Here is an 11,800-nt window from a genome sequence, read left to right on the forward strand (position 1 = left end):
AAGAGACTGATTTCCCTGCTGTGGTTTCAACCTTGAACTTGTTTCAAAGGTGAATTTTAGTGGAGAAAGCATGCGCTTTTCCAAAAACGATGTTGGGGACATTGCAAATCTGTATAGAAAAAAAAAGTGTCTTGACCTCCACCTTTAACCCACAAATAAAATATCAATTCCAAATGGTTTGTAGAACTCAACATCAAACAATTACTTTTCTGGATAAAAAACATAGAAGAATTGCTTCATGACTTAGAATAGGAAAATATTTCTTAATAGGTCACAGAAAGCATTAAACAAGTTTTCCTTTAAGAAAAAAATATGTAAACTGAAATACATAAACATTAAGAACTGAGGTTATCAAAAAACACTAGTAAGAAAGTCACAGGATAGATAAAGATATTTGCAATACATATATCATATCTGATAAGACTCATAGCCAGGATAAATAAAGAACTCTCATACACCCATAAAAAAGGAACTTGACAATAAAATAGACAAAAGGCTTGAACAGGCACTCAGCAAAGGGCGTAAACCTATGGAAGATTCTCCAACACAGGGTCAGGGAAGTGACAGTTAACACCACGATGAGAGATGCAATTTGACACCCAGAGAATGCCTGCCATTTTCACAACTGGCCACGCCGTGCTGGACAGGCTGCGGAGCCTCCAGACACTGACACATGACTCATGGGAGTAAAAATGGCTACAACCACTTGGGAGAACTGTTTGGCGATATCTACCAAAGCCAAGTTTTATGACCCAGGAATTCCACTCCTAAGTATGCATCCTATATGTACACATACATATGTTCATCGAAAGGCATCTGAAAGAATGTTTAGTAGCACTGCACGTGTATAGCCAAAACCTGGAAACAGTACACATGTCCTTCACTAGCAGGATGGGTGCCTAGCGCTCTAGTCACACCATAACAGCCGGACCATACCATTTGTGCAGGAAACAGAACGGAGCAGCGCGGCCTGGATGCGCCCTGCTAGCACTACGCTGAGAACAAGAAGGAAGACCGACGGAGTCCACTCTGTGTGAAGTTCAAAATCAAGGGAAACTAACCTATAGTGATAAAAAGCGAAGGGTGGCTTTGTAGGGGTGCAGGGAATGAGAAGGGGCATGAGGGATCCTGTCATGTTCTACTTCTTGATCTGGGTGCTGGTTACATGGGTGCATTCGCCATGTTGAAATTCATCAAGCGGAACCCTTACGATGTGTGCACGCTTATGGGTGTATGTTTATTTCACTAAAGAGCATACTTAAAAAATAAATGTCTGAAACCAGCCCACTTATCTAAATAAAATTCTCCGGCGTTAGCATTCTGCAGCCCCGTGCAGTCTCCCGCCCGGCAGCATCGCTAGGCTGGACCGCACCCATAAAGCCACTCTCTGTATGATTATAATGGATTTCTGCATTTATGTGGCGCCTTTCCTCGGCGGAGATCAAAGGACTTCTGCATAATAAAAGATAGCATATCAAGTGCCGCATATCAAACACAGTTAGGTCTGGGGGAATAAAGGGAAAATACTGAACTCAGGGACATATAATCTAGCAACCTTGTCGTCATAAAATAAGCCATAAAACTGTATGTAAAAGGAATCATAAACATCAACTATTAAGAATTCATTTGTGTGAAATAAAAGGCCCGCTGCTCCCGGGGTTGCTTTCTGACTGGATGTGGAGAGGACAGGGAGCAGCGCGGGCATTCAATTTAGGACTTAGACTCCCAGGCACCGCGCTGCGCCATCTCTCTGGAGTCGACTTGGCACCTCACCGCAGTAAAACATGCAGCCCAGTAAGCTCCCGGGGCTCTGCTCGGAGCCTTTCATGTGCGCTTTGAGATAGAAACTCACGAGCCCTGACAACTAATTAAATGGGGCTCTTTCCTCTTTGTGAAACACATGTTCTGCTGCCGCACCTCTCGGAGGCATACACATTGTGCGCATTGCCTTTAGGTTCCGCTTTGACACTCGCCCAGGGTGTTTCCCTCCAGCTTCCATCCTTAAACTCCCCGGGGAAAGTGCACAGCCGTGAGGAATTTCCACTGACTCGAGGTCACTTGGGGAACCGGTGTGGGGTGACGGTGACATTCTGGGCCGGCCCGGGAGATATTTCCGTGAGCCTAACAAGGACACCTTTCGCTTTGTGATTGTGGAACAGCTGCTCAGACGTCCCTCTGTCGTCTCCACACAGGTGGATGGAGAAAAAGGAAAATAGTTGGCCTTGAATCACTTAAATAATCCATGTTCCATGCGATACAGGGAACCGATAAATGAAAGCAATGTGTGTGTATATATATATGTACAGAGTGTCCCCCAAAATGTAGACACACTTTAACAGCTGATAGCTCAATTTTTAAAATGAAACATATTTCAATAAACACTGCCTTTATAACTATTCAAAGTGTGTGCATACATTTTGGGGGGACACCCTGTATATCACTTGAGAGGAACGACAATAGTCAATGATACCAAAGAGAAGGGTATAAGTGGCCCTTTGGCAAGCACTCTTTCCTTCTCATTTTTATGAAATGTATTGGGGTGACACTGGCTAACAAAATTACACAGGTTTCAGGTGCACGATTCCACAACACGTCATCTGTAATCTGTATTGCGTGTTCGCCACCCCAACTCAAGTCCCCATCCATCACCATTGGCAAGCACTCTTAATGGCTGACCTCATTAAATCCTCACAACAATCCTATTAAGTTGGTATTTGATTATCTCCATTTTACAGGTACAAAAAAGATTTTAAAAAAAAAAGGTTAATTAACTAAGTTGCTCTAGGTTGCACTGTGTATTAAGTGCTGAAGGCGAGACTTAACCCAGGCACTGTGACCCAGAGCTTACTCTCTGTCACACGGGAGTGTATGGCATTCATTGGGAAGATTTTTGCAGTGGAAAAATGCTTTGTCATTCTTTTTTGGGTGAGGGCCGGGGGGAGGGGGGCGGTTCATGTTTTCTAGGGCAGAAGTTACTCCTATCCCTGCGATTTACTCCAAAGAGAGAAAGACCCGTTTCCCTAATTACAAGTCAATCACAAGTCCCTGTTCCTACAGGGACCATCCAGGAACCAGGCACCCCTGGGAATCATGTTTTAACACAACCCACATGAGTCTAAAATATTACAGTCACTCATCATTCGCGTTTGCTCTTTTTGCAGATTTCTGACTCATCCTTGTGCTCAGGTTTTCAGTCCAACAGCGTTTACAGGAGAGCCCCTGGAAGGTAAACGTGGGCTCCTCGGAAGCCCTGTGGACTGAAGCAGGTTTCCTCTGCAGGCAGCAGCAATGATTTACTCACAACAAGAGTGCTGCGAACTTGTCCAACAGGAGGCCAGTCTGTGGGGAGCATACACAGCTAGGAGATTTTCATCTGACCAGGGGTCACTTTAAAACTCAATTTAGTGACACCCTTGTGGGCTTTCCCTGGCACCTAGAATATATGGGCTAATAATTGGGAACAGCTGCTTGTCTTGACGGGAACCACTCTGTTTAAATCGCTCCAAGATTACACCCTTGGCCTCTGCTTCCTTATATACTTTGGAAATAAACTACCGTGGATGCCCAAACGTATTCAGACAATGGAAGAAATGATTTATGGAGACTGACCACATCCAGAGCAGCGAGCCTCATTCATTGCCCTGGTTCACTCGCCACCACCCATGCAAAGGGGAGGGGACCAAATGACGAGGTCACACGGTTACTGATCCCCAGGAGTCAGCCTGAATGAATACAAGTTACCCTCAGAATGAAGCACTTTTCCATGACCTTCACTCTAAGACACAGTTGTTGCATTTGACACCACCAGAAACTGAACTTAATTATCCAGTTGGTTCAGTCTGACATTCCCAGAGCACTGGATTCTGCTATGCCTCAAGTGAAGTCTTAACCAGTTAATGAAATTCCTGTAGAATGTGGGACTTACATATTTTAACTTAACATTTTAAAGGACACTTGAATTTTCTTCCCATTTGGGCAGTTTTGTCCAGTTTTTGTTTTCTTTTGAATCACTGATTCCACAAAGATTTATTACATGCTTACTGAGCCAAGTGCTCATCTCTTCAAAATGAATTTATTGATACCAAACATACTTGTAACATGCCTTTCCAATGTAAATATCCAACAATAGAAAAGCAATAAGATATAGCATGACATATCCACTTGGCAAAATATGATAGGCCTGTTCACAAATAATGATAGCATCTATAATAAGATTATGAAAGAAATTGGGGAAATTAAAATAATATTGTTAAAAAGAAGCAAAGTTGAATCGACCTGTGATGACAACCATATAAAATTATGTACAGACAAAGGATGGAAAAGGGAAAAAATAAAAAGGAAATAAATATTCTATATTCTGAATATATCCATAAATATTCCAGAAAACCATACAGATCAACAAGATGAGCAACTAAAACCATTTGAATCTGTGCCCGTAGCACAACTATCAGACAAAGAACACTACAAACTTCAAACTACGTCCAAGAAGGTGGATAAATAATCCAATTCGGAAGAGCCAGTTCAGAAAAAAAGGGAAGAAAAACAGGGGTCTAGGTGTGGAAAAACAGATACAACAACTCCCAGAAAAAGAATGTCTCCCCGAAATGGGAAAATCTGAACACCGGTATGAGACATGGTAGATTAAGGTACTGGTTACTGACAAATCAAAAGGGAGGAATTTAAAAGTCTGCAAACAAACAAACAAAAACAGGTGAAATCTTGGGAAAGTACCAGTTCTGGGGAGAAGGGATAACTTGGAAAGAGCAACCTTCAGAGATTTAGTAGTAAAAAAAATAAGGAAGAACTGAAAATTAAGAGTACTTCAAAAACAAGAAAATCATGACATCAGAAGGCATATCACCACAATCCCCCAAAACAGAGGAATTTTTTAAGAAACTGTATTTCATCAGCAAACAGAAGAGAAAGCTTTGGAGTAAAGAAATCTCAGGTAGCCCAGCTGGCATGGCTCAGTGGTTGAGCGTGGACCTATGAACCAGGAGATCACAGTTCGATTCCCGGTCAGGGCACATGCCTGGGTTGCAGGCTCGATCCCAGTGTGAGGTGTGCAGGATGATTCTCTCTCATCATTGATGTTTCTATCACTCTCTTCCTCTCCCTTCCTCTCTGAAATGAATAAAAAAATATTTTAAAAAAAGAAATCTCAGGTATAATCTAAACCTTCACCCCCTCACCTCAATCTACCTATGACAGTTATTGCTAGTCCAAGAAAAAAAAAATTCAATGAAAAGTAAACATCCCAATACTCATTTAAAGTCCCCCCCCCCAAAAAAAAGAGGACATAAATATCAAAACTTTTAGCTGATGAACATTCTCCCCTCCAAAACAATAACAAAGCAGAAGAAAATGTCAACACTCCAATTTGAATTAAATATCCTTAAACAAGCATTTACAGATGGGAAAGACAGGGAGACAGCCTAACTGAGAGATTTTAAAACTCAAAAAATAAATGGTTAAAAATCAGTGAAGAAAATTTTTAAAAGACAAAGTCATCTTAGAAATTATGATTGAATCACAATATGCCCAAGAGAAAATAGATTTAATAAAAAATATTCAGGAAAGGCATAAAAACAATCATAATAATAAAAACACAATAGAAAAACATATAACAAGAATCAGAGAGAAAGTGGTTGAGGTAGATGATAATTTAAAAGATCTAATCTACACTAATAAAAGAGAAACATGGTAATTGGCGTAAAATAATGGAATAGAACCAATATTTAAAACTATAATCCAAGAAAATTTTCCAGAGATAAAAACTACATATATTTACATCATTTATATAATGAAAGGGTCCATTGTGTATCTAGAAAGACTCATTCAGAATAATCAATTTCAAGATATAGCCTACTAAGCCTAGTATTAGATTTTTAAAGAAAAAGGGGGAAAAAATCTAGACCTCCAAACAAAATGACCAAGTCACTTACAAAGAAAAGAAATACCAATTTGGTATCAGATTTTTCCATAGTAACAGTACAAAACAAGACCATGTTTTGTATCAGTGGATCCCCAGGGTGGGGCATGCAGGAGGCAGCTGATCAATGATTCCCTCTCATCACTGATGTTTCTATCTCTCTATTCATCTCCCTTGTTTTTGAAATCAATAAAAATTGATTTCAGTAACTTAAAGAGGTCTGAGGAAACAAGGAATAAATCAAGGTCAAGTGGGCAAAACATAAGGGTATAAAAGACACAAACAAAACAATAATGCAGATTTAACATATATTTAAAATATTGATCTCTCCACTGTGATAGAATATACATGGAACATTCACAAAAATTGATCATGTGTTAGTTCACAAAGAAGGCCTCAATATGTTTCACAAAACAAAATTAAAAAAACACATTCTCTCATTACAATGCAATAAAAATTAATAACAAATGTGTTAAAACAAATTGGCCTTTCTATCTGGCAAGTTAAAGCCCTATTTTAATCCGCTTCCTGGCTTCTAGGTGGCACCTTCTAGCTATGGCCTCACACAATGGAAGGGGCCAGAGAGCTTTCTCAGGCACTAATTCAATTCATGAGCGCTTTGGCCTTGTGACCTACTCACCTCCCAAGGACTCTACCTCCTATTACCGTTAACCCACATGTTGGGGGTTAGGATTTCAACATATGAATTCGGGGGGCCAGGGGGAGAGAGACAAACATTCAGTCTAGAGCACCTTGGGACAACAAGTCAGGTTTGCATTCTAAATATTTGTGATTAAATAATGGCTTATTGAAAGATCGTTTGGAATATTTGGCTGAAGGGATTATTGCACATGAGTACTTGCTTTTCCGCCAGCTCTGTGTCGTGTTTTCAGATGAGCGAAGAGCTGCCAATCCCAGGTTCTACAGACAGGGACCGGTTAGGGTAGCACCAACCAGGACCTGCTGTCCTCCCTTCCAAACGCGGGCAAAATGACTTACAAACTTATTTGTCATGAACATGCCCATGTCCTATGTTCACCCGTGTCAGAACTGACGCTGCAGATTCCACGTGTGACCTACATTTTCACGCCTCTCAGGACAAATTAGGCGAGAAAGGGAATAAAAGCAGTCTTTCTCTCTAAGCAGGTATGTCTGTAGAGTGTCAATATTTTGAAGAAGACAAATGCCAACTTTTTTTCCAAGATTTCAACCTACACCCTGACTTAACTGATTTGATGGAGGGAAAATGGCCCAAGTGCTTGGAAGGAGAGCTGTGTCCTTGTGTCTTAGAAATGAGACACGAGTGAGACCTTAATAGGCCATTCTCAGCATCCTCGAGTTCCCTGGGTGTTCTCACGTCTCTGAACACACTTTCGTAAAATTATAAACTTACCTAAATAAAGTTTTTTCAAAACTTTATTAAATTAAAAAGCATTTTAATCTTTTGAGGAATGAAACAAAGAGCGATTAAGAGGATAATTCGTTTCTTAATGGATGCAATTTAAAACCTTGGCAGTCCCTTTCCATGTAAACATTCCTCTGCTCTGAGCTCAGGGTCTGGGGTGAAGCAGAGGGACACACACTCCAATGAGAGAGCAGAGCTCTTCTCATGGCGGCCACGCCAACACAGCCCTTGCTGAAGGCTCGGATCCCACGGGAGGCAGCTCTGAACCTGGGCACATTCCCCTGTGTGCATGAGCCCCAAACCTTTCCAAACAAGTCGCTGGTTGCCCGTTGGTTTCTCATGCTCCAGATGGTAGGAGAAAAATGGTGAGGACATGAGAGGGGAAGCTTCCAGAATCCATCTGATTGGGGAGCCCAGCTGGAACACTTACCCTCAGCCTTTTCTGAAGGAGACGCAGCAAGCAAAGGCTTCATCCCTGGGGACACCCTTACCTCCACGGGAGGGAGGCGAATTAGACACTGCCTCCCATCCCAGCAAACCTCACTTCCCTGATCCCCTCGGTGGAAACATAGCACTGCTCAGCCAAACATGGAAAGGCAAAGAAAACCCTCTTGAAAAATCACCTTGTCCATTCCTTGCCTCTGGGGAAGATCGAGAAAGAAATGGATCCCTCTTTATCCACAACGTTCTAAGAATGGGAGAAAGGTATTTTTCTCTTTTTGTGGAGAAAGCCTCTTATGATGTTGCAGACATCCAGCCTTCGTGCGATCGAGCTATTAAGTCCCAGGTCCGAGGCACCTGCTGCAGGTTGGAGCACCCTCATTGCATCAGCATTCCCTCGTGTGCATTGCATTTCAGTGTGTGAAGATGAATTCCTGATGGATCAAGCACACGTGTAAGGCAGCCATGCATTGCAAGGCCCCAGTTCACCCTCCGTACAAAATTAATTTAAATAAACATGTCCCCTCTTTAGGAACCGGAATGGTAGTCACCCTTGGGGGTGGGTGTCTGGGAAAGAGCACCATAGTACTGACATGGTGCTGCTTCTTGGCCTGGGAACTGGGTGCATGAATGGCTCATCAAGCCATCGGTGATGATTTTGTTTGCACTTCTGTGTGTGTTACTACAGTAATCAACTGTTAACAAAACAGTTCCAAAAACACTAACAAAACAAATCATGTCGCCTACCAACAAGTAGCTTAATGACGATGGGCTCCTCATGTCTCAGACTGAAATCTTACCCTCTCCTCCTCTCAAGCTTGCTGTGGAAAAGAATGAAGATCATGAAGGGAGAGAGCTCTGTAAAACGTGACACACTCTATAAACGTGCGTATTGTTCTTGGTGCTGTTCTCATGGACGATGAGCTGCCCCAGGGCTCTGTGCATGACTTCGCAGGACTAGCCATATCCACGACCTATGTTTACAGCTCTATTTATGGCTGTATGAGTGGACAGAGGCAGAAGGAGCACGGTTTACGCATGGTTAGACCACAGTGGGAACTCCTATTGCCCAACCCTTCTCCAGCCCACAGTCCCAAGACAGATTATTTTGCAACTAATTACTTGCAGATGTGAAGTCATTTGAAGTGTTATGAAAATAGCAGGATGGATCCCGGACTGGGCAGCGCTGAGGATGGAGTGGACAACATAACACAGGCCTTGTTATTCTCAGCTGGAGGCCGTACCTCGTGGCTCTCAGTTCTGTCTCCTTTTGGTTTTCCACCAGGGATGAAGTCGAAACTGAGTCTATCTCATTAAAGACAAATCCAGCTTGTGTTTGTCTTTTAATTATTCACATTCTCAGTCCAAAAAACGAAAAATATAACTTGAACTCTTCCATCATTCCCAAGTCGTTTTTACCTTCAGCCAATTGAGAAGATGACAAGTTCTTCAAGAAAAGTGAGACAGAGGGGCAGTGAGTTACTTCCAACTGGACGAGGGCAGAGGAAACAGGGAGGCCCTTCTGAAGCAGGAGTGGGAGGCGGGCAATTCCGACGGTGGGCCGGGGGGTGGGGGGGAGCTACCGGCATGAGACTTAGCGTCTCTCCATGTCTCTCGGCAAAATATTTAGTCAACGTTAGCAACCGCTGGAACAGAAGGCCCAATTGTTGCTTTAAGCGATCACTACGAAAGAAAAGACATTTCGTTTGAACTTCAAGGGTAAAGGACAGAGCTTGAAAACACATCCTTCCAAGTGGGAAGAGAACAAAGGTAGAAGGAAAATGTTTGCTTGAGATACCATGGGGCCAAGATCTTCCTGTGGAGCAGAATCGGAGGACAAATAATCCATGCAGAGGCCAATCCAGGGGGCGCCTGTACTCAGCCAGGGGAGAAGGTGACAGATGGTGAATCACCTGAATTGTCAATTAATTCCTTCTCAGGTGGCTGATGTGTGTCTTCAAGTCAACATTTAAAGTCAGGTAAGGAGGTGCTAAAATTTCTGAGCTCTAGCTACCTGGAAGCATCTCTCTGTTGCTCTACTATGCTTCAACCAACTTTGCTTATGAATAAATGACTGCACACTCCAACACCAAAAAGAAAATTTCTTTACCTATAAAGGAAGAAGAAGTAACCCAGATGCAAAAAGACAACAAAGCAGTAACTCTAAAATTCAGAGGGAAAAAGTATTTTCAACTGGAATTCTATTGATGGGAAAAATATTATACACTGAAAATTTATCAATCAAGTTCTCTTTCTATACGAATTATTAGAGGATATCTTCTGAAAAATAAAAAAAACAAATTTAAAACACAAATCTAAGACAAAAGGAAAATATGAGATCTGAGGAAAAGCAATAAAGAAATTAGAAAAACTCATCGGTAAACTTAAAAGTGAGGGTTGAGTGAAAATATGAGGCATGACAAAGGGAGAGGAAATTGACAAAAGGGAGCAACCTTTCCATGAATCTTTGTCAGGGTGTGTGGGGGAGGCAACCAGTAAATGTGTCTCTCTCACATCGATGTTTCTCTGTGTCTTTGCCCCCGTCTTCTACTCTCTCTAAAAATCAATGGGAAAATGTCCTTGGGTGAGAATTAACAAAAAACAACAACAAAAAAGAAAAATAAGGAGATAGTAGCAAGTCCAATGTCATAGTGGAACACTTTAGCCCAATCAACAGATCACATAGAGCAATCATAAGTAACAATCTACAGAACATTTATTCATTGGTAAGACTGGTACCTCAGGCATTTGTCAGGAAATTATGCCTAAGTAGAGGCATAATGTAAAAAACATTTTTAATATCAGCATTAATTTTTTCCCTTACCCTGAGTCATTCCATTTGTAATAAAAAACCCCTGCTGTTAGTTCTTTCAAATTTTAAAAAACTTGTTTCAGAATCATCCAAATTGGTGGGAACTGATTGCGTTGGAAGCAGAGTGACATGCATTGTTCTCTTTTGGGTACACTTGAACTTTTCCATCCTAGGAGCACATTTCCAAATCCCTCCTGCTGAAAGAAACAGGACACTGGGCAAAAAAAAAAAAAAAAAAAAAAAAAAAAAAAAAAAAAAATTAAGCTATGTTGATTTTTAAAAGAGACACATTTTCAACAAAATTATTCAGAGGGTTAAAAACAAAGGGATGGACAATAATATACCAGATAAATGCTTTCAAAAAAGAACTAGATGCCCTAGCTGGTTTGGCTCAGTGGATAGAGCATCGGCCTGTGGACTGAAAGGTCCCAGGTTTGATTCTGGTCAAGGGCATGTACCTTAGTTGTGGGCACATCCCCAGTAGGGGGTGTGCAGGAGGCAGCTGATCGATGTTTCTAACTCTCTCTATCCCTCTCCCTTCCTCTCTGTAAAAAATCAATAAAATAAAAAAAGGAACTAGATATGATGATATTGTTAATGGAGAAATGTGTGGGTGGCTCTTCTCCTTTGCTAGGGGGGGAGTGAAATTCTTGGGGTACCACAGGAATAAGGATTTCCAGAGCCCGCCCCGCCCCCCCGCCGGGGGGAGGGTGAGATGTGGTAGAAGCTTTATTTGTGTGGAGTTATAGCCCTCAGTTTCCAAAGTCCCATTTCCCTTTACCCAGTCCTGGAAAATGTGCAGCTGGGGGGCCAGCAGAGCTGAAAGCAAAGCCAGTGTCCAGAGCGTCTGTTCCATGGCAGAGCGGGGCCCCATGCAGCATCCGACTAGTTGCAGTCCATTCGTCCACTGTGTGGGGTCCATGTAGCTGTGAGCCATGTGGGCAAATGCAGGGGAGCACACCCCTGCAACAGGAGAGCCATCAGCTCAGCAAGAGAGAGAGAGAGAGAGATCCTTCATTCAGGAGCTTATGTATCTAATATCTGAGATTTCTCGCCCTTGCAGTGACCACACCTATTCTGGCCCCATCAGCTCAGCAAGAGAGAGAGAGAGAGATCCTTCATTCAGGAGCTTATGTATCTAATATCTGAGATTTCTCGCCCTTGCAGTGACCACACCTATTCTGGCCAATGACCTGCTCCCAGGTGTGAC

General features: G+C 42.2%; 1 long non-coding RNA gene across 1 annotated transcript; it reads right to left on the reverse strand.

Moving 5' to 3' along the window:
* Positions 1 to 7,221: 7,221 nt before the first annotated feature.
* On the reverse strand, positions 7,222 to 11,630 carry LOC106726399. Its single transcript, XR_001362470.1, has 4 exons — positions 11,372 to 11,630; positions 10,603 to 10,804; positions 8,526 to 9,225; positions 7,222 to 8,212 (listed from the first exon to the last, which is right to left on the reverse strand). It is a non-coding gene; the product is annotated as an uncharacterized LOC106726399 (long non-coding RNA).
* Positions 11,631 to 11,800: the final 170 nt, after the last annotated feature.

Source organism: Myotis brandtii, unplaced genomic scaffold, assembly GCF_000412655.1.
Source record: "Myotis brandtii unplaced genomic scaffold, ASM41265v1 scaffold260, whole genome shotgun sequence".
Taxonomy (NCBI): Eukaryota; Metazoa; Chordata; class Mammalia; order Chiroptera; family Vespertilionidae; genus Myotis; species Myotis brandtii.